Genomic DNA, 26496 nt, shown 5'->3' on the forward strand with positions numbered 1-26496 from the left:
ATTAATTGAAATTACAAGTTTGTACACTATTGTGGTTCTATTGTCAAAGACTATTATACTTCTATGATCACAGATTTCAGCAAAACTACTCTTTAGACAAATATTAATAAAGACAAAACATAATTAATTTATTCTCAATTTGACCACAGACTTTATGCAATAAGAAAAGTTTGACAATAAATAATTAGTATGTATGCGTGTGTGTGTGTCAAATGCATGGTAGTGTGTGTAATGTTTTTTTTATTGATTTAATGTATCTTTTATGCATAATTTAGAAAAATATTAACATTCTCTATAATATTCCTTCTCTATATTCTCAATAAGTGTGGAAAATTTCATACTCCTCCGTCCGCGCAATTTCCGTAAAAAGGGCTACAAAGTTTATTACGTATCAATATGATCAATCAGTATAATATAATATCGACTAATTGACAATAAGTACAAAACAGACATGTCACCTCAGTTATACAGATGCAATTGACAACATCTTAAATTACGAAAGTAAGAATGATTGAATAAAAAAAATTACAATGAATAATTATAAGAAATATCAAATCCATGTCTTTGTCTAACTTGAGTGCAACGGAGGGCTCAATATCATATCTCATAGTTTAACTTAGACATCAGTGTGCTTAGTGCGAGTTTTTTAACGTTCTCGATAGCGTAAAAGTTAACTCAAATTACAAACCTTACAGTGAGCACACAGCAACTTGTAAGCTCTGCGGCGGTCAGTACAGCAACGCAATGAGCGTGAAAACCGCGACGACGCTATATAAAAATTGTGTCATGAACTCGCAACATATGAACTACGTCTTAAAACACTTTAATTTTCCATTTCCTAGTCCGTCTCTCGTGCAAGGCGTTTACGTGCACATGGGTCCGGAGTGTTGGCGCGGCTCCAGACCTCCGCAGAGGCAGGCCTCGTAAATAATAGTTGAGCGCGCCGACTTGTTACAATATTACACATTAATTTACAACTACTCCATTAAGTTGCCTTCACAAGTTTCGGCGCTAAGAATTCCTTGAAGTGTGTTCATGTCGTTCTTATCCGGGAACTGAAATAAATGTTTGCGATCGGTTGTACTTGTGTTTAATTAATCTAATAAATTACTAAAAGATACATAATGGTCGCTAAATTTTATATCTTATACCCTTAAACGAGTAATTCTTGTATATTAATATAACTATATATAACCTGAATCTCGGAAACGGCTCCAACGATTTTCATAAAATTTTGTATTCAGAGGATTTTGGGGGCGATAAATCTCTGCTCTGCTCTGCTCTGCTCCTGTCATTGCTGAAGTCCATGGGCGACGGTAACCACTTACCGTCATCAGGTGGGCCGTACGCTCGTCTGCCTACAAAGGCAATAAAAAAAGCGTGTAATCAGCTACGAATAATAGGTAATCAGTGCATCTTCTGGTGGTACAGGGGAAGAGGCCATCAGGAACAGTGGGGCGACACAAATACCTGTTTGTGTAAATATCTCATGCCCTCCTTATCAGCCCCTCACGGCTGTAGTAATAAGGAACGCTGAATAACACACAATCGATACTTTATTGCTTTTATTTTATAGCCAAAGTTGTTTGTAGAGCGAAAACTGTATTTATATAGTGTGCCAGCGAGACACAGCAGTCCGCGGGGAAACGAAGTGCTGTGAAATAGAAATCGAGTCCAAATGAACTAACGGTGACTTTATCTCACCGCGGTCGAGATGCGTCTCACCGTCACTGGTAATCGACGCCCGCACCACAAGGAGTCCCATCTACTTTTACGCAAAACTCAATCTTTTATTGTGTCAACTTGTACAGTTATTTTAGTTTTTGCATTTATTTATTAAGTTGCACCAACAAAATGATCGTAAATACAAAACATCGACAAACTGACAAAAGTACATGACAGATGTCAAATTATAGGTGCAATCGACAGTGCATTAACAACAACAAAAATATTGTATAACTAAGATTTGATTACATTTGATTGTTTGCTTAAGATTAATTTATATTTCTCCTGTAAGTAGTGAGACAATTAGAAAAAACATATATTTCACTTAAAATTAGTTCAGCGCAATCGGACAACTCCGAATGAACATTGACGGAGACCGCGATACCGTGGATTTTATTGTAGTCCCAAATGATTCTGTTTAAGGGAGATTAAGCACCGAAATAGATGTGTTAAAGAGCTTACAGTCCACTTGCTGGCCCTTGGTTACTGGGCCTATGGACACAACACTATTGCCGCTATCCGCTTAGAGGTCGAACTATCAAATGTACCCCTACCTCATATAACAAAAAGGATCATCCGACTACTTCGCAGCAGAAAAAGGCAGAGCGGTCGTGCCGCTTCGTACCGGATTGTAAATCTATCTCAAGAGTAAAGTCCAAATCTTGTTCACTTGAGGATGGTGGCTCGGCATTGACCACCTTCACATCACTGACGGCTCCGAGCAAAGAGCGGACGGTTTTGTGGAGCAACTGGCACGGACGTTTCAGTCGCAGCGTCCCCACCCCCTCGACACACCCCTGTGTCTTTGTCTGTCTTGCTGTGATGAATAACAGCAGCCCTAGAACCCATGAGCGCAGATGAGTAATTACCACCAAATGAATCCAGCTCGGATGGGCATCTTTCGGAAAGCTACGTAAAATCTCCTCATCACAAATATCACAGTGTCTCACGACGAAAGTCTTTGACCGATGTGTGCTGCCAGTGATGACATATGGCACTGAGACGTGGTCGCTCACAATGGGCCTTATGAGAAGGCTCAAGGTCACCCAAAGAGCAATGGAGAGGCCTATGCTCGGAGTATCCCTACGAGATCAAATCAGAAATAAGGAGATTCGCAGGAAAACCATGGTAACTGACATAGCCCAAAGAATTGCGACATTGAAGTGGCAGTGGGCAGGACACATTGCTCGTAGAACTCATGGCCGTTGGGGCCAGAAAGTTCTTGAGTGGCGACCGCGTACCGGAAGACGTAGCGTGGGTAGGCCTCCCATAAGATGGACCGACGATCTATTGAGGTTCGCGGGGATCCGCTGGATGCAGGCAGCGCAGGACCGGTCTTTGTGGCGAGGCTTGGGGGAGGCCTGTGTCCAGCAGTGGACGTCTGTGGGCTGATAAGAATAAGAAGCGTGTGCTCATCAGCCCTCAATGCCACACTAACTATTAAAGTTAACATATAGTTGCAGATGGATTTGACGTCTCGTCCACTTCCATTTCCCTCCACCGTACCCTAGTGACTACTTGTCTACCTACCACTGTTTGTATCTACCGTATGTAGCGCCGATTGGTCCGCGAGCCCAGGTGTGGGGCCCTCGAACGGTCCATCATTATTTTAACAAAGCGTAATTTAATTTAATAATTGCGGCGCGACAATATCTGAGACCGCAATGGCCGGCGAATTTATAAGTTAATAAATCATTGAGCGGCGGGGGAGTGGCGGGGACAATAGAATACCTTTACTGCTGCTGAGATGAATGGCGAACCCGTAAAATCTACCCCGGACCCCGGGAGACTAATGGGGGGTTGCGTGCCACTCGCAGGCCGCGGATCGTTGCGTTGCGAATGCAGCCAGAATTGAATTGTTACAGAACTTGTGGACTATCTAAGTCCGGGCACAATCTTTTTTTTTATTATTTTTAATAGATTTTGCTCGTGACTTCGTCTGCGTGGAATAGTTACTTTGGCATAACGCTAAATTTTACGTAGAAAGTGAAAATATTTTTGAATAATAGAATGTTAAGGAGTTATTTAAGGTACCAAAATCACGCTATTTTACCGACTTCCAAAGAGGAAGTTATCAATTCGACCATAATTTATGTTCACCGATCTGTTTCAATGTTGTAATGAATAACGTATTTATTTCGATAAGGATTAATATAATCTTTATAAAAACACCTTCACAAATAATGCTTTATTTTAGAACAAATTTGGTTAGCATAAAAAATGTTATAGTGAGCCAACCTTAGCATATAGACATAATATGTTGTTGCGGACTTTTTTTTAGATCTTTTAAAGGGGAACAATTCTGTCATACATTATTTTAGCGAAATTTTAACCGTTTCTGCAGCGCACCCAGCGGAAGCTGTCCAAAGGGAACATTTTGAAACATTCTTTATTGGTGCTCCGCTTGTATTGGTCTTAGCGTGATGTTATATGGCACGAGTTATAGCCTTCCTCAATAAATGAGCTATCTAACACTGAAATAATTATTCAAATCGGACCTGTAGTTCTTGAGATTAGCGCGTTCAAACAAACAAACAAACTTTTCAGCTTTATAATACTAAAAAAAAAGTATAGATTTATTGATGCACAAAAAAAATCACAATCATTACAGTACATTACATATTAACTAAATCGTACAAATAGTACCTAAATCTGATCTGGATTGTGATCTAAATGATATATGCACTCGGCAAACCCATATTAATGCACATAGCGAGCGAGCCTCCAAATTGGCTACTGAAAACAAAATTGGAAATTAAAAAAAAATACAAATAAAAATTAAATTACGAAGTAAAAAATCTGCGTACTACACAGAGGCAAATATATCATACTATGCTAAGATTCATGATCGCACAATCTTATACAATTCTCTTCGGTTCTAGCAAGTCATAGGACTAAATAAAACTGTTTTTCCGAGTAAATCTCGCGTTTCTTTATTGACGTTATATTAATTTCGTGGTCGCATTTGACAGAGATATGAAATGAAAAGTCAACTCAAAAAAAAAAAAAAAAAAAATTGACGGTAGGCAGCACGCAATGTTCAATGCTATGACATGTCCTTCTTCAAACGAGGCTTGCGGAGAGTACTTAATGGTAGGCAGCGGCTTGGTTCTCTCCCTGGCATTGCTGACGTTCATGAGCGACGGTGATCACTTATCATCAGGTGGGCCGTATACTCGTCTGCCTACAAAGGCAATAAAAAAAAAATGTCGACGGACAACTTCCGTCACCACGGACGTACCGCACTGTCCGTAACCGCGGATATAATCTAATGACGATAATAAAAGGTTAGATTATATTGTGAAAGTAGCTTATATTACGAATTTATCTATTTATTTAATTATATTACATTTATTTAAATTAAAACTTTGTAATTAAAGTTAGATCTTACGTTTCAATTAATATATGCACGTGTAGGTACTTCAAAGGGCGTACTTCAAAATCAAACTGAAATGTTAAGTTAGACGTTTACTGGTGGTAGGACGTCTTGTCAGTCCGCGCGGGTAGGTACCAATACCCTGCCTATTTCTGCCGTTTGAAGGGTGGGGCAGCCGTTGTAACTATACTGAGACCTTAGAACTTATATCTCAAGTGGGTGGCGCATTTACGTTGTAGATGTCTCTGGGCTCCGGTAACCACTTAACACCAGGTGGGCTGTGAGCTCGTCCACCCAACAAGGCAATAAAAAAAACCAGACTACTTAGGAGACTTCTAAGATACGTACGTCTAATGAGACAAGAAGGAGCGCGTAATTAATTCGTAGAAATGTTTTTATTCGCTAGGACTAATGAAAAGCGGAGTTAGTTAGGGGGAGCGGATAAGAGATGGCGCTGCTGTACAATAGGTATGCTACAATTTACGAGCGCCCCCACCGAGACGATTGAATTAGATTAAATTCCAAATTTATGAATGGCATCGCGCGCGTGGAGCTCGACTGCCAGGTCACATTCTAATTATCGTTATACACACAGCGTCTACGAGAATTGCCATAAAAAGCTTCATTGTTTTCGTACATGTCACGACGTGTACAAGTTGGCGGGAGACAGACTCGTTTTTTTATTTTTGTTCCTACCTAATCTGATAGCCTTGAGGGGCTATTTCAGCGTAACCTTTATTGGATAAAATTTTATTGATTTTAGGCTGTATGCTCTGCTCTTATTTATAGTGTAACGCCAGATGGCGCCACTTTTGTACCTCCTTCCGCCTTGCCATCTTGTATGCGATGTGTAAGTGTGTGTGAATTAATTAATAAAAATAAAACGTATAGTTCAAAGAATTCTTGTTTATCAACATAATCTTAATAACCTTAACTAGTAGGTGAGCTCACGGGGCTCAAACCGGAGTGATGCTAAAACTGACCCTAGCAAGAGCAGTGCTTCGCAGAATCTACCACCGGATCGGAAACGCGACCCACTGAGAAGATCCGGCGAGAAACTCAGTGGGCTGTGTCTATGGGTGAGGGTCCGTAATGACGTGCTTTGGGCGACGTCGACTGTTTACCATTCGGTCTACAGGATCGGGTATGTTCGACGTAATGCTGTCGTTTGTTCTCTGGCTGCAAGTCAAACCTACAGGATTTGATTTCATTGTAATTCTATTAAACAGATACATTAAGATGGTGGTAGGACCTCTTGTGAGTCCGCGCGGGTAGGCACCATCACCCTGCCTATTTCTGCCGTGAAGCAGTAATGCGTTTCGGTTTGAAGGGCGAGGCAGCCGTTGTAACTATACTGAGGCCTTAGAACTTATATCTCAAGGTGGGTGGCGCACATACATTGTAGATGTCTATGGGCTCCGGTAACCACTTAACCTATTAGTAGATTTGCTTAATAGATTGCCTATTTTTGGCGGGCTTCGTTATGTAAAATATTTCGTTTGCTTGCGGGAGCGGGTGACCCAGTTGGACGTGGTTTATCGCGGAGAGATCGCTTGCCGCGTCACGGGAACTGCTTATCTCCTCGCAATGGAAGCGACACACATCGGCTGCTAGTGATTCTCTGTTATATTGTTATGTCGTGGTTACCGGGCGTCTAGTATCTATCTTATCTTATACCTTTAAACGAGCAATTTTTGTATATTAATATATAATTATATAATCTGAATCTCGGAAACGGCTCCAACGATTTTCATAAAATTTAGTATACAGGGGATTTCGGGGGCGATAAATCGATCTAGCTACGATTTATTTTCAGAAAATGTTGTTTTCATTCGTGTTTTCAATAATCAACTCTTCCTGAGATCTATTGGCGAATAATAATACTATTTTTCTTAATTGAGGGCAACTAATCACTTTAAAGACACAACAAGATCAAAAAAAAAAACGAGCAAAGCTTGGTCATCGTCTAGTATATCTTTCAACATAAGGCTGACCAACTCCGCGACCTCAGGCTAACTACAAATATGTAACAAAATGTTAACGGAAAGATTCGCGTGTTACTGCCAATATCTGCTACAAATCAATAGTTTATTTCGGACGATCTCTGTTGCTCCGTTAAGCTAATAAACACGCCGCGCCATCTGTCGGAATTAGGTCACGTTCATTAAAATGTAATCCGCGAGATTTATTTTGACGAAATGTCAAATTTGAAACGTCAAGAAAATGGCGGACCGATGCATAAGTATCCATAGCATAGAGACGAAATAATAACACAGTTTATATTACAACAGTGTGTATATTTTGTTGTGTTGTCATCGTATTCTCGACTGTGGCATTTGAAGAAGACATCTCTGGATTGAGCAGGCTCTTGCTAAACAAATTAAACATGATATAACGTTACAAACAAACGAAGTATAAGCACAATCGCAGAGTGAGTCGATAAGACGTATCATTTGCGGCGAATACAAGTTATTGTTCGATTAAATCAGACCAAATGGTTCGTTTTCAAATTTGGGGCCAAAAGCGAGTTATTTGATTTAATTCCCATAACCTTAATGTTATCGTAATTTCCCGCGGAAACAAAATATCATGTTTTTCTTTCTCTTTCTTTTCGATGAGTTAATATGCTCCTCCTTGCGTCGGTTTCCTCATTACTGAGGGTCGTGGTCATGGCCTTGAAACAGTTTAAATGTTTCTCTGTCCATGACTCTCTTGGGATGTAATTGTGGTGGGTTCCCACGTCCTTCCACATCAGTATTTCGAAGAGATTTAGTCCTTCACGGCAAACTGGTCCCGCTCTGGGTCTCTGGTTGTACCCGGGGGCTGGGTTATTTCCCGCCGCCCAGTGCTCGGCGTTGACGTTTTACGGTAGGAATGTCCAGCTCTACTCAACCCTCCTCTTTTCTCATCCGGGCTTGGGACCGGCAATGGCAGAATATGCTAGTCTGTGCTTAATTTAAAATGAGCTTAATCTGTTCGTAACTCGTACAATGCAGTAAGTTTTCACGCGACAAGAGCTAAGCTTAGTGTTTCTTCAGGTTCCAACGTGTCATAGCGGTGGCCCATCAACCGTCTAGCGTCTGTGAAACAGCACAAATGTGAGCAATTGGGACATTGTTACTGGACGTGGCTTCACGAGTTCCTCCAAAACGTTCACTGAAGTCTGAGACAAATAATTCAACTTCATCTCATTCCCCTCCGTATCATATTTCATATAGCAGAGTATGTATATAGGTGGGTAGTAGGTATCTGTATACTGGGCATTAGCAACATGGGCTTAGCGAGAGGCTGGTCGCTATATTGAAAGTCTAAGACGAAGAAATTGGGTTTTTGACGACGCGGCAGATATGACCAGGACCGTTGCGATCTCCATCATCGACGCAAGAAGTAAGAAGTTTGGAAATATGATTATATGTAGTTGCAGGTGTGATGTATACGACAGTCTGGTTGACATTGACGATGTCAATAAAACCAAGACTACTGGCTCACACCGACACTGTGTACGGTTTATTTTCGTCGGTCACATCAATATTTGAGATCGATTGACGTCGTCACGCCATCGTCCACGGAAACACGAGAATTCTTCAAATATTTCCGCTATTCACAAGGAATGCTTTTAGTGTCACGAAAAACAAATAAATAAATAAACCGATCGTATAATTTGTGACGTTTCAATAACAGTAACTCTTTTAAATGGGTCACGGAAACTTTATAATATTTCAACCGCGCGCGGCGGGGACTGCGCCCTCTCACCACAGGACAACTAGCACTCGCATTTAGACCAGGTCGGAGGTCATATAGTCAGCCGGGTTCTACCTGAGCGGTGCCGTTCGGGTTTGCTATATATATATTTGTAAACTTGCGACCCGCCCTCGCTACGCTTCGGAAACATTAAATGTTATTATTAACTAGCTGACCCGGCAGACTTCGTAGTGCCTCAATCGATAAATAAAAGACCTAAACTTTTGTATAAAATAAACTTAAAACAAAGAAACGGAATCCATCCGACGGGGGACACATCAAAGGAAAAACAACATTGTTATTTTTATTTAATTCCGAGCATTTTCATATTTATCTACCTTTTAAACCTTCTCTGGACTTCCACAAATAATTCAAGACTACTATTTTTCTATTGTGTAGTCTTGGAGAAATTTGTTATTATAGAAGGGTCTTTGACAATAGGAGCCTAATAACGTCAAATTTTTTTATTTTATTGGTTAGATGTGTGAACGAGCTCACAGCCCACCTGGTGTTAAGTGGTTACTGGAGCCCATAGACATCTACAACGTAAATGCGCTACACACCTTGAGATATAAGTTCTAAGGTCTCAGTATAGTTACAACGGCTGCCCGACCCTTCAAACCGAAACGCATTACTGCTTCACGGCAGTAATAGGCGGGGCGGTGGTACCTACCCGTGCTGACTCACAAGAGGTCCTACCACCAGTAATATAATCAAACTTATAATTTCAATTAATAAACAGTCGAATTTCGACTATTGCAGGACCACTAATATTTGTAAATACGTGCGGCGGTCGCGTGTTGCGCGTCCAGTTTGTATTCTATATATAACCGCTAATTGTGACGTACAGCTTGGCGGGAACCACATCCATCAATAAACATTATTCACACACATTCGATCGGATATCACTTTTCCATTGGCGTGTCCGGCGGTCCGTGTGTAGTGTACCGACTCTATTGAGATCGCACTGTGGTCCACACAACCGTCAAAGTAGTGTTTTTTCAAGTCTATGGTTTTTTCCTACCTAAACTGAATGAATGAATGAATGAATGATTTATTTTATTTCAGACAACAACAAGTCCATATGTGTACATAGTATCATTGAAACATACTTTTAAAATTAACAAAATCAATCAATTAAAAAAGATACATTAACTAAAAATAATTATCAGTTACGAATCAGAATAAATTTCAAATATTCCATTCAACTGATACTTACTTCGAACCAACCATTATTATTATTATTACTATTTAGTCCGCAAGTGAACCACGGTACCATGGTTCAAGTACCGACAGTCATAACGGTCTGTTAATGCCTTGATGAATGAAACCCTTGAGAGCCTATGTCAGCGTAACCTTAACTAGTAGGTGAGCTCGCGGGGCTCAAACATGACGACTTTGCTAACACGAGCCCTAGCAAGAGCCGTGCTTCGCAGAATCTACCACCGGATCGGAAACGCGACCCTCTGAGAAGATCCGGCGAGAAACTCAGTGGGCTGTGTCTGAGGGTTAGCCAAAGTAGCGTGGATCGATCGCGAACATTCAAAGCCTAAAGTGAAATCATTCTTCTAACAGATTCTAATTAAACGTCCAATGAATCGTCTCGCTAGACGTGCCTCTGTCTACCCTGCTCGTAAACAGCGCTAACATACGCGCGAGTGTCGTTACAGCACGTGTAATTGCTTCTCATTTGGAGATTCCGAAGGCGAATGAACTCTTTCGAGATGTCACTTCGACCGAGCTGACAGGTGACAACTGACAGCTGACAGCATCGAGGAGTGTAGCGGATCTGTGCGGGACACCTCGCCGGCTATAACCTTTTTTTTTTTTTTTTTTTTTCTTTTTTTTTTCTTTTTTTTTCTTTTTTTCCTACCTAAGCTGATAGCCCTAGCGGCTATGTCAGCGTAACCCTAACTTTAGTAGGTGAGCTCACGGGGCTCAAACCTGACGATGTTGCTAACACGAACCCTAGCAAGAGCCGTGCTTCGCAGAATCTACCACCGGATCGGAAACGCGACCCACTGAGAAGATCCGGCGAGAAACTCAGTGGGCTGTGTCTGAGAGTTAAGGCTAATACACCGCGGGAAGCGCAGAGATACAACAAAATTAAGTCTTTCATATTAATATTATAAATTCGAATGTAACTTTTTTTATTCCTTAGATGGGTGGACGAGCTCACAGCCCACCTGGTGTTAAGTAGTTACTGAAGCCCATAGACATCTACAACGTAAATGCGCCACCCACCTTGAGATATAAGTTCTAAAGTCTCAAGTATAGTTACAACGGCTGCCGCGCCCTTCAAACCGAAACGCATTACTGCTTCACGGCAGAAATAGGCAGGGCGGTGGTACCTACCCGCGCGGACTCACAAGAGGTCCTACCACCAGTTTATTTATTTACGATTTTTTTTTATTTATGAAAATCTAAAGTAGATAAAAATTCTCTGATTTTGGCTTGGCCCCAATGTGGTACGCTGGGCCTGTAGTGGACTGTATCATTAGGATGGGCAAGGAACTTGATAAATAAACTCGCGAGGATTGTACGTATAAAATTTGTATATTTTAGAAATTTTATAATTCGCGTACAATAAATAGCACGGATAAAAAGAGATTGACAAATCTAAGAAATTCCAAAATTAAAAATTCAAATGTAATGTCAAAAACCACAACCACAACAATAAAAAAGGTTTTATACCAATTTGTTGGGTTGCCAACAGGGCCCACCGGTGGAACGCACATCGTTCAATGCATTAATAATGTTTCCTTGTCTACAAACTATCTACTTACAATTAGTATCGACGCGTGTGCTGGTGACGTCACAGATCCGAAGCCTTGTCGCAGTAAGCGTGAAGTCTTACGAGTTCTCTTTATCAAATTACAAATACCGTTTAATGACTGACTGACATGGGGACGCACGACAGTTGTTATATTTAGACCGGCGAATGAGCTCACCACTCACTTGGTGTTGAGTGGCCATCGGAGCCCATAGACAGACTGGTGGTAGGACCTCTTGTGAGTCCGCACAGATAGGTACCACCCTGCCTATTTCTGCCGTGAAGCAGTAATGCGTTTCGGTTTGAAGGCCGAGGCAGCAGTTGTAAAACTATACTAAGACGTTAGAACATACATCTCAAGGTGGGTGGCGCATTTACGTTGTAGATGTCTATGGGCTCCAGTAACCACTTAACACCAGGTGGGCTGTGAGCTCGTCCGTCCATCTGTTCAATAAGAAAAAAAGACAGCTACGTGAATGTGGTCACCAGCTTTTGACCGGCCCCGTCACTCCTCCTCGGGAGTAAGGCATAGGTCACCGGCTCAGGGTCCTATCTAATTACCTAATATTTAATTACGCTCCGTTTCATGATTCATCTGAATACGCACAAATGAAAATTTGGCTTAAAGGATTAGAAGCCACGCCATTAAATCTCTAAATTAATACGTGAAGCAAAAACTTTGTAGCCCTTTTTACGAAATTGCGCGGACGGAGGAGTATGAAATTTCACACACTTATAGAGAATATAGAGAATGCAGAATGCTAATATTTTTTTTTTAAAAATGCAAAAAATCTTTAAATAAATCAAAAAAACACATTACACACACTACCATGTATTTGACACAACACATATATACCTATATAATAATTATATACTTTTTGTTTATTGTTAAACTTTGGTTATTGTTTAAATTCTGTGGTCAAATTAAGAATTGATTATTATTATTTGTCTATAATGTAGTCTTGGCGAAATCTGTGAATAAAGAAGTATAATAATATTTGACAATAGAATCATGATAATGTTCAAAATTATAATTTCAATTAATTGTAGTCGAATTTCGACTATTGGGGCAGGGGGGGGGACCAGTAGTTATTTTAAAATGAAGGTAATCAATTTTCCATTTCAGTGCTAATTGTTTAACAGCAGATGGCGCTATTCTCAATTTTATATATTAGGCGGTCGCGCACGCCAAATGATCAAGAATTTTATATTTTAACGTGAAGATCTCTTACTGCCCCCTTGTGCAGCGTCGGCAGCCGCGTCCCTTGTGTACAGAGCACTTGTAAGCGCCGCGGAGGGCACTTTACACCGTGCCCTATCTTTGTCGGGATTTTTGATAGCCCTTGTAGATATTAAAGGATTTAGGATTTCCAACGCGCGCCAATAAAAGAGCTGAGGATAGCGGACAGCCGCGTGATAACGTGCGAAAGAGAGCGACTGAGACGCTATGTCCCTCGCACGATGACGATTGTGACGTCATAGCTGACAATACTACATTTTATATCAATGTAACAATATTCTGTAACATACATATTTATGCAAAATACACAGAAACCATACGGGCACTAGTTGTACGCTGACCTTAAGTGGATAAGCACGGTGTTAAAAAAACATGCTTATACTTGCTAAACAATTTTTTTTAGTTATTATTGATTATATATACTATTTAACAATTTTTACTGGTGGTAGGACCTCTTGTAAGTCCGTGCGGGTAGGTACCACCACCCTGCCTATTTCTGTCGTGAAGCAGTAATGCGTTTCGGTTTGAAGGGTGGGGCAGCCGTTGTAACTATACTGAGACCTTAAAACTTATATCTCAAGGTGGATGGCGCATTTACGTTGTACATGTCTATGGGCTCCAGTAACCACTTAACACCTGGTGGGCTGTGATCTCGTCCACCCATGTAATAAAAAATAAAAAAAACATTGTGATAATTTTTACTTTTTTTTTTATTGCCCATGTACGCAGACGAGCATACGGCCCACCGGATGATGAGTGGTTACCGTCGCCCATGGACTTCAGCAATGCCAGGGGCAGAGCCCAGCCGCTGCCTAAGGCTAAAAACAAGGTTACAAAGGTTTTTACAAGCACGATAGAAACTTAATTTACACATTGATTAGTAGTGGTGAGATTATGCATATGAGTAAGTCGGAGAAAAAAAAAAACATAACAATTCATACATGAAAGTTCCTTAGCAATTCTTTATTGTATAAAAAAAAGATGGTGCGGCGGGTAGCCATCACATAACACAAGATATTTGACAGATGCCTGAATCTCGCTTTCGACATTTTCAAGATAAGCTTGCATACATACAAGTTCCGAACAACAACATTCGGACCGTCGGTCTACCGAGCAATATCACCCGCGCGATGGAAGATCTTTCCTTTCGTCGTTAAGACTCCCAAAATAGAAATACCGTTTGAGTTTAAATTATAAACTATTATAATATCTAGTTTCATTTATTGAATTGTTTAATTACAACAGAACCAATATTTCTTGCATTCCAGAGGCTGCAAGCACTAAAAATTAATTCCTTTTTAATTTTACATTACCGGTCTAGCTTAATTGTTTTTGAACGAATTTCTTTCTTTGGCGGGAATACGGGGAGTGAAGCTGTGTATGAACTGTTTCATTTTGATAATTTAGTGTTTTTATTCTAGCTCAAATGTGTATTAAAGCACCCCTTATTAACCTTTTAGCGTCTGTGAAACTGCACAAATGGAAGAAAATGAAATAAAGTAGTAAATTATGTAAATGGCAGAACTAAATATGAAATGCTAAGTTAGTGTTTCATATTATCCCTTAATCAGTATTACTAACTTATAAATTTCATTTTATTTCGCTCTATAGTTCAAAGATGTTTGTTAAATATTTTATTATATTTATAAATTCGACACTGGCAACAATGGCATCGCAAGAAGTCGATTGCCATACTGAAAAAAAAAACAAGATAAATTGATATTTTTGAGTTTAAATTGTTTATCTATACATATAAATAAAATAGGAGTGTCTGTAATATTGAAATAGCCTCTTTTTACTACATGCATATGAATATATATACGGTACATACACCAAAATAACAATTTTTACAATTTTTGTCTGTCTGTCTGTCTATTTGTTCCGGCTAATCTCTGGAACGGCTGGATAGATTTTGACGAGACTTTCACTGATAGATAGCTGATGATATAAGGAGTAGCTTAGGCTATTTTTTTTAGACTAGCTTCGCCCTGCGGCGTCACCCGCGGTACGACAATATCCGCGGCAAGTAACATCGCGGGAACTCAGCTATTAATAATAAAATTTAATGTTTCCGAAGCGAAGTGAGGGCGGGTCGCTAGCTATTAAATTAGGTTAGGTTTATTTTAGCAAGTACTTGTTACGTTATCAATGTGCAGACAGCGCCACAAATGTTAATCATATAAAGTGAAGCGGTTACGGCGTAGCTCCGTAGAGGGTCTACGAGCGTCGTGTCTACGCATGTGTCGTCTGATATATTGCATCACAGACATGGTCTCCGGACTCTGCAGGGTTATGTCGCGAAGATATTATTATGGCCCACATCTAAAGGCTAATAGGTTCATAGTTGTCACAACTCATGTTTGGTTTGAACATTAATGTACACGCTCGGGAGAAATAATAAGTCGGTTTTGTGGAAGTGATATTGATTTTTAATCCGACAATAATAATTACATACTTAATAAGTAAAATATTTGAAAGTTTATAAAAAAGGCGCCAAAGTCGTGAATGATTTTTTTAAAGGGATTTTATGACCTGGTAACTGATACATTTAAGTCATATCTTATTTTAATTTAGATTCTTATTTTTATGAAAAATTATAATATGGAGTGAAATGAAATGAAATGAAGATGATTAATTTGAAACATTATGTAATCAACTGGGATGAAATTTAATGGAATGAGATGAGATGGTATGGGGTGAAAATTGTGGTCATTTACTGAGATTTTTTCAGTGGACTTTTTGGAGGATCCCGAGAAGTTACGTCCAGCGGATTTGTCGCATTTTCCCACATTTGTGCACTTTCACAGATATTAAACAGCTAATTATATTAAACAGTTAATTATATTAAACAGTTATTTTTTTACTGGTGGTAGGACCTCTTGTGAGTCCGCGCGGGTAGGTACCACCACCCTGCCTGTTTCTGCCGTGAAGCAGTAATGCGTTTCGGTTTGAAGAGTGGGGCAGCCGCTGTAACTATATTGAGACCTAAGAACTTATATCTCAAGGTGGGTGGCGCATTTACGTCGTAGATGTTTTGGGGGCTCCAGTAACCACTTAAAACCAGATGGGCTGTGAGCTCGTCCAACCATCTAAGCAATAAAAAAAAACCACAGTTATTACACATTTAAACCTGAAGAAACACTAAATAGACAAAATAAAACAAATCACACAACTTAACTCTTCGCGTTCCCGCCAAAAAGTTCATCAGTCGTAAATGAGTTAAAAATGCACAGATAATATAAAAAAATCACAAAATATGCGTTTCGTTTTACGCTGTGAAGGTCTTGAACAATGATTGCATATATATTTTTTATTCGCAATTATTTCCGTAAAACATTCCGTGGTCATGTTCGAATCTGAAACATTACGTTTGTACGGAAAGAAATAATAGTAATTAGTATGTTGGATCCGATAGTTGGTTCTTTTTGAGACTAATCATTAACTAGTGTGTTCTCTTGTGAGCATACCCGTTCGCACTAAGTTTGCCGCTGGCAATATGGCGTCACCGAGCGGTAGCATCAGCAAAATAAAACTTTTATTAAATATTTCATTATTATTTATAATAATAAAAACTGAATTTGTGTAAATTAGCCACATTATTTGCATTTAATCATTAACGGCCATAGTTTCAATACCCGCATTCATAGTGCATTAATGGACTCCGCCGAGCCCAACGAGTCAGATGAAGAGTCCATTGCATTAGACGCCTTCAGCTCTAACACTAGGAGCAGGCTTAGGGACCCCGGTAACACATACTCGACAAAGAGTTCGCCGTGCAACCTAGCCCATGAATCAGCTCGCTGAGTTTCTCGGCGGATCTTCTCAGCGGGTCGCGATTCCGATCCGGTAGTAGATTCATTCGCGAAGCAGTTGCCCTTGAGTTGCTAGATCTCTTTCGGAGGCGCTCGGGCAGTTGTTAGCAAATCCCACCCCTCCTGGCTGAGCCTTTGCTCGCTTACCTGTCCTGGTGAAACTGGATAGGCCTCCGGGACACCAGTAATGCTTCAATCCTAAAAAAATAATGAAGAGCCCAGTTTTACAATTGCGTAAACACAAAACAAACATACCAGGATGTTATGACAATGTGGAGGTGTCGCATTCACAGTCACACATCGTCGACCGGACACCCGCGGACAATGAATGTTACACGACACCTCTCAGAAGGTCTGAGCGCCTGGTATTTGCTTATTTAAAAACCGGTTTAGCAACGAGTTGATTTTGCTTAAATATTAAATTTGTCTTATTGCGTAATTATATAAAGGCTAGACGTACCGCGCTAGTGTTGCTAAGTGACAATTTATGTGGCTATATACCGACGACATTAGACATGTCAGCACCGTGTGACGTCACGGTTTACGACGGCTCGTCCAATTTGCAATTATGACGACATGTAACGCGTAGAATGCTTATGACGTGGCGGTCCTGCTACACAGGTCCCTTTAGAACATGCTGCACTGGATTTGAGACCGGTGCTGATGATGAATGGTCTGCGGACTATGGAAACGAATGGGGATGGTGAGGACACCGTTCTAATTGGGTGAAGTACTCTGGTTTTACAGATGCTCTGTGCTCAGAGGAATTGTTTGAGATGATACCATCGCACCGCCCGCCATTGGAGTGCAGTTCATCCATACTACCTGGAGCCACTGCGTTCATCGACAGTGCGTTTCCAAAGATCATTTTTGCCACGTACCCTCCGTCCACGGTGTTTCCCGGATGCTATGACATGTCCTTCTTCAATCAACGCTTGTGACAGAGGCTTGGCTCTGCCCCTATCATTGCTAAAGTCCATGGGCGACGGTAAGCACTCACCATCAGGTAGGCCGTATGATCGTTTGCCTAAAAGCGTAATAAAAAATAAAAAAACACGTGTGGCACTCGGGGATTGCCGCGGTACAGCTAACTGCATAGCATTTTCTATTAACTTATGCAATCATAATTAGATTTTAATATTAAAACAATAATAAAATAAGACCACGCTATATTTATAAACATTAACAAAAGCAAAACATTAACTGTCCCCTTCACACTCATAAGCTGGACCGCGCATGCAGTGCGACTTTACGCCGCGCGCTTATTCACAAACACTACACAAGCGCAATGTGTGAATGTGTTGAATGCGAGCTACGTGGTAGGCGGAGTGGGGGGTGTTAGGTTTTATTTTCGTTACGGAATTTCTTGATTCGGTCGCCGCGCTCAAAGCCCGCGATAAAAGATATGCAATAGCTTAAAAATAAATCGCGGCTTAACATGATTAAAGAGAGGTGCTTAGTTTGCGAGTCGTGCGCGGATATCGGCTGTTTGTAGAGTGATCTCTACTCTTCAGAAACTAGGCGACAGTGTTACTGTGAGACAGGAAGTCTACGTCAAAGTTGGAGACTCCAACGAGGCTAGAGATATCGACCTGAGGCACGCCCGACGTACCGCGACATGCGAAACAACTTCTGCCACAATCAAAATCAAAATGTTTCTTCTATGTAGGTCGGCCCTGTCTATATAAAGTTTATACTTTCGCGGCTATATACACGTTTTTGATGTCGTATCGAAGGCGGTGTTCAGCCCCACAATCCTTGTTTATGTTGATAGAGCTCCTCCGATGTATTGGATCCTGGTACCGCGCCGAATTATTGCGCACAGAGACTCCTATTTTATCAGAGAAGGACATTTATTTCCTTTTAGGGAAATAAAGTACGATTAAAATAATTGAACATTTCAGTTCATAACTGGTAATAATTATAAATATGTATTATAATTTATTTATTACGTAATTTTTTAACCGACTTCAAAAAAGGAGGAGGTTCTCAATTCGACTGTATGTTGTTTTTTTTTTCTATGTTTGTTACCTCATAACTTTTGACTGGGTGAATTGATTTTGATGATTTTTTTATTAGAAAGCTGACGCTTTCCGTGTGGTCCCAATTAAATTTAGTCCAGTTCTGATAATGGTATCCATGAGAAAACCATATAAGTCTTAAATTTGCATTAAGTACGTGCGCGACAAACAGATGAATAACTCAATATCACGCCAACCGATTTCGATGATTATTGGTTTTAGTGTATATTCATTTGTTTTGGAAATTCAATTTTTTTTCTATTTGAAGTCGGTTTTTGTTAAAGCATGTCTATTTACAATTATCAACAAATATGGACACCAGATGTCTATCCATCGCAAAATAAAAAACAAATCCACACACGCATTTGATTTAATGTTATGCTTCCGATATCATATTTGTAGTTTATATTGGTTTGTAATTTATAAAGAGTATAAATGATAGTTTAAATAAATATACAAAGAAACGCATTCCAATATCAAGCCTAGAAAAAGAACTTAAGTATGTACATAGTTACACTAATTTCATTGAACAAACATCAAATGCTACATACAAGTAAGCTAATGTCAATATTTTAAGTATCGTGAAATGAATTTATGTAAAAGTAGTCAAAACGTGATAAAATTAAATGATTTAAAACAGATATTTAGGATAGTCAACTATCAATTATTTTCAGACAAAGACAGAGCTTTGGTTATAAAAGAGAGGGAAGCGTGTTTTACGGATACTCGTTTAGAACGCAGACTCTATATCTGTATTTATTTTGTGTTTGTGTTATCGAATGATTAAATACTAAATACAGAGTCAGTTTCAATGAATAATAAAGGATGAATAAATGCGAGTTTCTAGAATAAATAAGATAACTTCTAGAAACAAAATATAGCGAGAAATCTTGTATCGGCACGGCTGGCTGAAATAGAAAAAATAGAGAAGACAATATTAATTTCACATTAAAGTATCCTTCCTGTATCAACAGATGGCGCTATCCTCAATTTATCATTAAGGCATTCCAGTTTCTTCGTCGAGAATGTTTCGGTGTTTTTTGTAACGATCTGAATTTTGAATCATTACAATATACTTACTTCTAAACGCCTGAAACAGTGAAGAAAGAGTGGGGGGCTCCGGTAATTAATATTTGATTAGCTAGATTAGTAATTTCTAATGGCAGGATATTATGTTCTGAGCGGGCATAATATCCTTGTAGGCACCACAAACCTTGCAAGCGGTTTGTGGTGTCACTAATCTAGTGCAACTGAAACTTGTAACCTGTCTCGATGAGATCAGGATAAGCTACGTTAACAGAACATGCTATTTAGTATCGTCTGAACAACGTGACCACACAGTGGGGGAGAGCACCACCGTCGGAGGGAGTGCGTGCTCTACAGTGTATTTCCACCCCTACCCATTCACTGGTAGCTGTAGAGTTTATTTTAGCTACGCCCGGACGCGAGGTGAGCTCACGGGCTCAATCTGAGAGAATTTACCAACACTAGTCCTAGTAAGAGCAATGCTTAGCTCAATCTACCACCGGATCGGAAACACGACCTCCTGAGAAGATCCGGCGAGAAACTCAGTGGATTGTTTCTGTGGGGTAGTTCGCGATGAGGACGTTGACCGATGCTTGAGAAGCCTAAAAGCACGTAGTGAATCCTTGGGATCCGACAAGAAATGCTTCAGGCGTCGCCCGGGTGGGATATGTCTGCAGTGAGGTTATGATTTGCGACTGTCGCGTGCCACCGAGGTCACTGACCTATTCACACTCAAATGTTGCAAATAAGATAAATCTAACACATCATACAATATATTTTAATACACGCGTAATCAAGGCCAACATCTTACTTTACATCTTTTTTAACCGACTTCAAAAAAGGAGGAGGTTCTCAATTCGACTGTATGTTTTTTTTATGCTTGTTACCTCATAGTTTTTGCCTGGGTGAATCGATTTTGATGATTATTTTTTTATTAGAAAGCTGACGCTTCCCGTGTGGTCCCAATTAAATTTAGTCCAGTTCTGATAATGGTATCCATGAGAAAAACATATAAGTCTTAAATTTGCATTAAGTACGTGCGCGACAAATAGATGAATAACTCAATATCAAGCCAACCGATTTGAATGATTATTGTTTTTAGTGCATATTAATTTGTTTTAGAATATTGTTTTTTTCTTTTCTATTTGAAGTCGGTTTTTGTTAAACCATGCCTATTTGTAATTATAGGATATTCGTACAATGAACGTTTTCTTTATTGTATTATACAAGAACTAGTTGAAGTCCTTTTTTTGTTTGAAGCGACATCGTCGTCTCCGCGTTATAACCCAAAATGAAGCTCAGGTCAGATCAAGTTAATTTTGGGTTCGTAATCAGTATGAGCTCTGTAGAGGCGCGCGGGGAAACCCGGACACGCGATGCGGCGACGTCTCCGCCCCGCCCCGGGACACCGCGGGGCGCGCGCGGGCCGGCACCGCCGCACACACTGCTACTGCTCCCCATAGATGGAATGGTAAACAGTCGACGTAGCCCAAAACACGTCATTACGGATCCTCCCGATCCATTAACGGCGCTTTTAGGTACCTCAAGCACCGGCCACCGTCCTTGTCGAGCGAATTAACCCACAGACACAGCCCACTGAGTTTCTCGTCGGATTGTCTCAATGGGTCGCGTTACCAATTCGATGGTAGATTCCGCGAATCACGGCTCTTGCTAGGGCCAGTGTTAGCATCACTCCGGTTTGAGCCCCGTGAGCTCACCTACCCGTTAAGGTGAAGTTGATATAGCTTCTAAAGGCTATCAGCATAGGTTTAAAAAAAAGCTCCCCAAAGACTGGAGTACGAATGTTATATATACTGGCGCACTCCCGTCGTCAGCATGTATTGGTATTTGTAGCCCCCGGGTGGATGCCACCGAAGGGCGGGGCATCCCGTACAAGATATAGTATGCAGTAATTCAAATCCGTGGTTCTTATGAAAATCAGTGACCGCTTAACATCAAGCGGTCTGCGAGTGTGTCACCTTCGGTACGTAAGCGACAGTCATTTTGCTATTATACATCGTTACCACCAGTTTTTGAAGTCGTCATGGCCTAAAGGATAAGACGTCCGGTACATTCGTATGTAGCGATGCAACGGTGTTCGAATCCCGCAGGCGGGTACCAATTTTTCTAATGAAATACGTACTTATCAAATTTTCACGATTGACTTCCACGGTGAAGGAATAACATCGTGTAATAAAAACCAAACCCGCAAAATTATAATTTGCGTAATCACTGGTGGTAGGACGTCTTGTGAGTCCGCGCGGGTAGGTACCACCACCCTGCACATTTCCGCCGTGAAGCAGTACGAAAGGCTGCACTAAAAGTATCGGGAATGGAATATTTCCACTGTTCCTGTCATATTAAAATATTTTTAATTGAAAACTCCTTGGTTTTAAAAATCGAATACCATTTATTTATTTTAAAAAAGATTCTCGGTCTTGTCACGAGGTTTTATCAAACTTGTTTAGTCGTTGAGAAAATGGAATTGACTCGAGAAAATTCAAGAGCGATGATTTATTATGACTTTCGAAGTGGTTTAACACAAAAACAGTGTGTTGACCGGATGATTTCTGCATTTGGTGATGAAGCCCCATCCAAAACCACAATTTATCGCTGATTTGCTGAGTTTCAACGTGGACGGCAGCGGCTTGGCTCTGCCCCTGGCATTGCTGAAGTCCATGGGCGACGGTAACCACTCACCATCAGGTGGGCCATATGCTCGTCTGCCTACAAGGGCAATAAAAAAAAAAAAAAAAACGTGTCAAGCTCAGTGATGATCCCCGTCAAGGTCGTCCAAAAACTGCAGTCACCCAAGAAAACGTTGATGCTGTGCGTAAGCTGATTGAGGAAGATCGACATGTGACATACCGCTAAATTCAGGCAACTTTAGACATTGGCATGAGTCAAATACAAATAATCTTGCATGAACAATTAGGTGTAAAAAAGTTTTTTTTCCCGATGGATACCGCATTCGCTCTGTGAAGAGCAAAAAGCGGCTCGCGTTACTTGGTGCGTCAGAACTCTCGAAAGATTCCACGCAGGATCCTCAAATGCTGTATACAACATTGTATCAGGTGACGAATCCTGGATATACGCGTACGAACCCGAAACAAAAAACCAGTCACGAGTTTGGGTGTTCGAAAATGAGTTAAAGCCAACAAAAATTGTTCGTTCACGGAGTGTTGCAAAAAAAATGGTGGCCACGTTTGTCTCCAAAACCGGCCATGTTACGACTATTCCTCTTGAGGGACAAAGAACGGTTAATGCAGAATGGTATGCTAGCATTTGTTTGCCACAGGTCGTTTCTGAACTCCGTAAAGAGAACTGCAACCGCCGCATCATCCTCCATCACGACAATGCGAGTTCTCACACCGCGCACAGAACAAAAGAGTTTTTAGAGCAAGAAAACATAGAATTATTAGACCATCCGCCGTACAGCCCCGACCTAAGCCCTAATGATTTCTACACATTCCCTAAAATAAAGAATAAATTGCGTGGACAGAGATTTTCATCACCTGAAAAAGCTGTGGACGCCTACAAAACGGCTATTTTGGAGACCCCAACTTCCGAATGGAATGGTTGCTTCAATGATTGGTTCCATCGTATGGAAAAATGTGTCAAATTTCGCGGAGAATGCTTCGAAAAGCAATAAATACATTTTTAAATAGTAATGTTGTGTCACTTCGTTAATTCCCGAAATGTTCAGAGCCGCCCTCGTAATGCGTTTCGGTTCGAAGGGTGGGGCAGCCATTGTAACCATACTGAGACCTTAGAACTTATATCTCAAGGTGGGTGGCGCATTTACGTTGTAGATGTCTATGGGCTCCAGTAACCATTTAACACCAGGTGGGCTGTGAACTCGTCCATCCATCTAAGCAATAAATAAATAAAAACACCATACTGTATGTAGTGACACGTCGTATGATTTCCATCAAAAGACACACACACAAATGTACTTTATTATTATTATTTGATTACTTAGATAGGTGGACGAGCTCATAGCCCAACTGGTGCTAAGTGGTTACTGCAGCCCATAGACATCTACAACGCCAAATGCCGCAACCCTATGCCTATTTCTGCCGTGAAGCAGTAATGCGTTTCGGTTTGAAGGGTGGGGCAGCCGTTGTAACTATACTTGAGAACTTAGAACTTGTATCTCAAGGTGGGTGGGCTGTGAGCTCGTCCACCCATCTAAGCAATAAAAAAAATAAAAAAAAACCTACCTTGAGATACGAGTTCTAAGGTCTCAGTATAGTTACAACGGCTGCCACGCCCTTCAAACCGAAACGCATTACTGCTTCACGGCAGAAATAGGCGGGGTGGTGGTACCTACCCGTGCGGACTTACAAGAGGGTAGGACCAGTAAAATGTGTTTTAGGTAAACATTTTATAGTTTCTACACCACTGTTGACATTCACGTCTGTCATATCGTACATAATGTTTAAAGAAGGATGAAGTGGAACAATAGTAACGGAGGACCAGCTGTCACAACGAGACCACGAAAACTTATTTCACTTAATGAGAAAAATAGAATCAATATTGATATTTATAAACGTATATCTGTGTAGCCAGCTATAAAAACGACCCAAGTACAAAGTGCCGCCATCTATAAAACAAGATAAAAAGCAATAAAATTTTAAAAACAAACCTGAGCCTTTCCGGTTGCCACTCGAACACGTCACTTCCGGATCATTACTAACCCAATTGTTTTAGATAAGGGCTTGTATGCGGCGGTTAAATTTTATATTCCTTTCGGGTTATGACTCCTGATAGAGTCGCGCTGCCTTCCGGTCCGGAGGGTACGCCTTCCCCCTCATTGAGAGATGAGCACGAAATCTCCATCGTATAACGACTGCCCCACTTTTAGGTTTCCACCAGTCGTTGGTAACCAGGTTTTTGATCCTTGGAATGGCTGATATCTACAAGCCAAGGTGATTTAACATAATGCGGGCTGTCGTTACCTCTATTAATTTGGAATATTGCTTATCAACGTGCTTAGTGCGAGTTTTTTAACGTTCTCGATAGCGTAAAAGTTAACTAAAAATTGTATGGAGTTGAAACGTTTGCCTACGTTTGCCGCTTGGGGCGCTGTTCCAACTGAAATTTGAGTTAACTTTTCCGCTATCGAGAATGTTAAAAGCTCGGACTAAGCACAATGTTATGAAGTGAGTATCGGAGTTCACAGAGATTACGATGAGGATGTCCCGACGCTCTTTCAAATATGAAGTCAAATTCTCAATAGTAATGTACCGGTCAGCTATATAAGTGGGTAAATTTTTTTTATTGCTTAGATGGGTGGACGAGCTCACTGCCCACCTGTTGTCAAGTGGTTACTGGAGCCCATAGACATCTACAACGTAAATGCGCCACCCACCTTGAGATATGAATTCTAAGGTCTCAGTATAGTTACAGCGGCTGCCTTCAGACCGAAACGCATTACGCAGAAATAGGCAGGGTGGTGGTACATACCCATGCGGACTCATAAGAGGTGCTACCACCAGTAATTACGCAGATTATAATTTTGCGGGTTTGATTTTTATTACACGATGTTATTCCTTCACCGTGAAAGTCAATCGGGAACATTTGTTTAAAACGTATTTCATTAAAAAAATTGGTACATTCGAACACCGGTGCATCGCTCAACACGGATGCACCGGACGTCTTATCTTTTAGGCCACGACGACTGCGAATTTTTTTTGAATTTTTTTTTTGTCACCTATAGCTCTACTATGAGGTGTTTCAAGATTACCCATTCTTTCTGGGACACCCTGTATAAGTACGTTGATGTATTAATAACAAACACCTTGCGAATAGTACTGATTCCTCTCCGGAGGGCCGGCGCCGGTTCGCGGCGGATGGCGCCTCTCTGTCTGTCCGGGTATCGATCAAGGATGGCGCCAAACAACGACAGTGGAGGTCTTCCTCATGTTTTCCTTAACTACATACTATACTATATATAACTATATATGTATGAGACGCGATTCAGTCTCCTCACGAGATGTTAGACACATTGTCGCCCGAGATTACAAACCAAATATATATACCTCGTATGGTTTGGCAATGTTATAGCTTATATAGGTGGACAAGCTCACGATTCACCTGGTGTTAAGTGATTACAGAGTCCATAGACATCTACGACGTACATGCGCTACCCACCCTGAGATATGAGTTCTAAGGTCTCAGTATAGTTACGTCTGCCCCGCTCTTCAAACCGAAACGCATTACTACTTCACGGCAGAAATAGGCAAGGCGCTACCTGTGCGGACTCACAAGAGGTCCTACCACCAGTCTGTCTATGGGCTTCGATGGCCACTCACCACCAATTACGTAAATTATAATTTTGCGGGTGTGATTTTTACACGACGTTATTCATTCACCGTGGAAGTCAATCATGTACATTTGTTAAGTACGTATTTCATTAAAAAAATTGGTACCCGCCTAGCCTGCGGGATTCGAACACCGGTGCATCGCTAGATACCAACGCACCGGATGTATTATCCTTTAGGCCACAACGACGTCAATGTAAGGTTTGTCCTACGCGCCTTTGCCCTAGGCACATAAACTTCGTAATTATTGGTAGTTGTAGGACGTCCTGTAGTCCTAATTCTGCCGCAAACACAGCTACGACTTCTCCATTCTGTCCAGACAACAAAACAATTCAGATTTTCCTCTATGATTTAATTCCAGAAGTTATTAGTAGCTAACTTATTTTGGTACGTCTAACCTATGGTTGGGATTGGAAAAGGCTGCGATTTGAGTAGTGCATTGTGATACTGTGAAGT

The 26496-nt window shown here is 40.8% G+C and overlaps 1 protein-coding gene across 2 annotated transcripts in view; it reads left to right on the top strand.

Moving 5' to 3' along the window:
• The window catches only part of LOC101736977 (RNA-binding protein Musashi homolog Rbp6), a 98872-nt gene that overhangs the window by 36843 nt on the left and 35533 nt on the right, over positions 1 to 26496 (top strand). The window lies entirely within an intron of this gene.

Source organism: Bombyx mori, chromosome 24 (assembly GCF_030269925.1).
Source record: "Bombyx mori chromosome 24, ASM3026992v2".
Lineage (NCBI taxonomy): Eukaryota > Metazoa > Arthropoda > Insecta > Lepidoptera > Bombycidae > Bombyx > Bombyx mori.